Source organism: Aulostomus chinensis, chromosome 4, assembly GCF_037954235.1.
Source record: "Aulostomus chinensis isolate RoL2024-O1b breed Wild chromosome 4, RoL_Achi_v1.0, whole genome shotgun sequence".
Lineage (NCBI taxonomy): Eukaryota > Metazoa > Chordata > Actinopteri > Syngnathiformes > Aulostomidae > Aulostomus > Aulostomus chinensis.
Window position 1 is genome coordinate 31,333,484 of NC_141323.1, and position 3,945 is coordinate 31,337,428.

Genomic DNA, 3,945 nt, shown 5'->3' on the forward strand with positions numbered 1-3,945 from the left:
ATGACACTTTACAGGTGTCTGCTTTCTGAATTGTACCAAGGTGCTTGTTTCCTTGGACTTATAGATTTCTTTTTTAACGGGGCATTTGAGTCCAAAGTTGTTCTTAAGGAGCCTGTTGGACTATCAAGAAAATGATCAATTTGACAGTAAACTTTAGCTCCGCCCTTCATCTCTCAGACTAGCCTAGCTAGTTAGAATTAGCTAGCTGGACTATTTTCCATAGTCATGTAAACAGCTTCATCAGAATGTTGTCATTTTCAGGCTAAAAACAAGAAGCAGGAGAACAGAGGAGTAGAAAGTGCATGTAAATGTAGTCAGGGTCACATTCTTCTGTCTGACTCCAGCTGGTCCTGTTGTCACCTGCTATGATGAGGTGGAGCTCCTGGCTCTCAGAGGAGAAGTGATGGGGGAAAACATGGGACAGGTGATAAACACATTTGTAGTTCCCTCGGTGGGTGTGGTCTGCTGCTGAGAACAGGAACTGGGCGGAGTGCTTGAGCGCTGGTAGGGTGTAGTTCTGTGCTGTGCTGGAGGTGGAGAAGATGAGCTGGAACAGGCCTCCTGGGTACTGTGGTTCAACAGAGCAACTGATGGTGAAGTTGGAGCCCCGGAGCAGCAGAGTCTCCTGCTGCCTCACCTCAGAGACGCCGTCAGTGAAGGCAGAGAAGGAGATGTTTGGCTGGACCAGCAAATCTGTGGAGGGGGGAGCAGAAGAAAGGCTGAATCAGCAGATGTGCTGGTGTCATCGAGGAAGCAGCAGCTTGTTTGGAATGTCCAGTTTTACCTGAGCACACCACCATCAGACTGGTAGCACTATGAACTTCATCAGTCTCCACTACACACTCCCGCAGTCCAGATGCTGACTGGACACAAGAAGACCTGATCCACCACACAGGCCTGGATCGTGAGTTCCTTCTTCTATTTGTCAAAGCAGCAGAGCCACAATTCATCCGTCTACACACTGCAGAGGCAGACTGGTGGAGCCATTCCGGACCCCCAGGGACCGCTGGTCTCCACTCTCCCTGGTGTTTGATCTCCAGGGTCCCAGCACAGCGACTGGGCTCTCCCACCATCCTGACTCCATCAGGCTCTGAGCAGACACAGGAATCATGAGTGGTAGAAGTAAAGCAGTGAGATGAAGCAGATCTATGACCTTCACCTGAGCAGACGAGGCCAACGCTTTTCCCAGGTAAGCAGGTCTTCCTCACTGAGCCAGACCTTCCACAGTTTAGCAGAGCAGATTCATCTCCACCACACTGGAACTTTGCTGCCATGACTGGGGTCTCCATGTCTGTATACGGGCCCCCGTGGAGGAGGGACGGAGCCCCACACCCCAACTCTCTACACACCACCTCTGCATCCTGCAGGCCAAAATCCTCCTCACACACAGAGGACCATGACTGGTTAGACTTCACCTCCAGTCTGCCTGAGCACAGACTGGACCCCCCCACCAGCCTGACAGACTCTGTGGAGACATCAGGAAATCATCATTCTAATATTCACCCATTTTTCTCAGCTACTAATCCTGCTTAAACTCATCGGAAAAAACAAGAACCATGAAACTTCCCTTCCTGACTCACCTTCCTCTTGTTATTGCTTGATGAGGCTGAACCCCCAAAACACACACACACACACACACACACACACACACACACACACACACACACACACACACACACACACACACACACACACACTCGTATTTGAGACAACTTGGTCTCTCTGCTTAAAGTGAAACATCTGGATTCCGTATTTCACATCATCAACATGACCCTCATCAAATTCAGGATCTCATCATTGTCAGAATCATAGAGGAACATTTGTGTTCATGTAAACAGCCAAAGACAACTTGTCCTGGATCTCAGTCACATGACTGTTAGTGTCAATAATGTTACCTGAGCAGGTGATTTCCTGGATGGTGGAACCAGAAGAGTTCCGTGATCTCACACACTCCTTCAGTGTTGATGTAGACTGAACACACTCAGAGTTGATGAACCACATGAGTCGTTCTGAGGACTCGTATCTCTGCTGTGTTGAGACAGCAGAACCACAGTCCAGCCATCTACATATCACAGCTGTTTCCTTCAGGGTCCAGGACCGGTCTGTCTCTGCTGCTCTCCACTCTCCCAGGTGTTTCACCTCCAGTCTACCAGCACAATGGTTTGCTCCTCCTACCAACCTGACATCATCAGCATCTGAGAAGAGACAAGAGCATCATTAATACATGAATATGCAACAGGACAGAGGAGGACCTGAACCAAAGCTCCACCTGAGCAGATGAGTCCAACTGATTTGCCAGGTGAGCAGGTGTTTCCAGACCCTGAGCGTCCACAGTCCAGGAGGGAAGATTCATGGCCCTCACACTGGAACACCTGAGTCCAGAATGGAGACTCTGCTGGTCCAAAAAGTCCCCCCTCCAGGACTGAAGGTGTCCCACATCTCAGCTCTCCACACAGCACCTCTGCATCCTGCATGTCAAAGTCCTCTTCACACACCGAGGACCACAGCTGGTTAGATTTCACCTCCAGTCTGCCAGAGCAAAGGTTCGACCCGTCCACCAGCCTGACAGACTCTGAGAAAGACAACAAGAGACAGATTCATGATGAGAATGAATTCATGTTAACATGAACTCACCTGTTCATGCCTCTGACATGTTAACGAGCAAACCCTGGAAATGAGACAGGAAAACACAGATTTCCAAGGAATTTAACCTGAGAATGAAAAAGAAAATATAGAATTGCAAGGAATTTATCCTCTTTGAAATAATTCACATGCTCTGATATCATCTGAAATCCCACACGTGTAAATCAGAGAACACAACTGGAATCTCTGGTTTTCATCACCATCTTGACTCTTGTCAAATTTGAGCACTGGTGGCTTGAAGTTAAGAAATATTAACTTGTGATTGGAGGGTTGCTGGTTCAATCCTCAGGATTTGCAGGAAGAAGCAGTTTAAATGACTCTCATGTAGGTCTGTTTCTGAGGGAAAATTTCCTGAGGGGTTTTAATTTGTTCAGGTAATTTTCAGGATTTGAGAATTTTATTTTGAAGGGAATCCAGTTACGTTCCTGTTTTGCACATCTGGCAGGCAGCAATTTGATGCCTTCACAGAATGAAGTGAGGTTAAACAGGGTTTTCCTGATGTGTGCTGATCCTGTTTAAGACACTGAAGCTCCTGGCTGGAACTGGAACAAGGAATTCTGTGTTTCATTTGTTTGATATCAATTTATGGGAATCAGTGAACTTGATTGAGTGTTGAGATGAAGGCTATGCTAACAGGAGCTTCTCTCACAACTGTTTCTCAGTCTTGTTAGCTTCTCTACCTCACCACATGAGCAAACTATGGGTGAACATGACTAATTTTTGTGGTTCGTTGTTGTGAAGATTGTTTATGTTGCAGATCTGACGTTTAAAATTGTTGTTTTTCTAAGAGATAAATTTATTTCATTTATCTGTCTTTTAGCTCTGAAGGTTTTTTTCTGAAGACAAAAATGAAACAGAGAGACAGTAAATTATGTTAAAATACAACTGAAAGCTGAACAGATTAAAAAGCTACTGGAAACATCAGTACACTTCACCTTTGTCTCACCAGGATTGAGCTACAAGCAGCACTGCTGCCTCCCTCACTACCACCACCATGGGGCCCTTGAGCAAGGCCCTTAGTGGCTGAACTGAGCAGCTTGTTTTATGTGATAATGAACATTATCAGAGTGATGCTGCAAATGTGAGTCCCTCAGTGAGTTTCCTCTGGTTAAATAAAGGTTAAAAAAGGGAATATCATCATTGTCAGAATAACAGAGGAATATTTGTGTTCATGTAAACAGCCAAAGTCAACTTGTCCTGGATCTCAGTCACATGACTGTTAGTGTCAATAATGTTACCTGAGCAGGTGATTTCCAGGATGGAGGAACCAGAAGAGTTCCATGATCTCACACACTCCTTCAG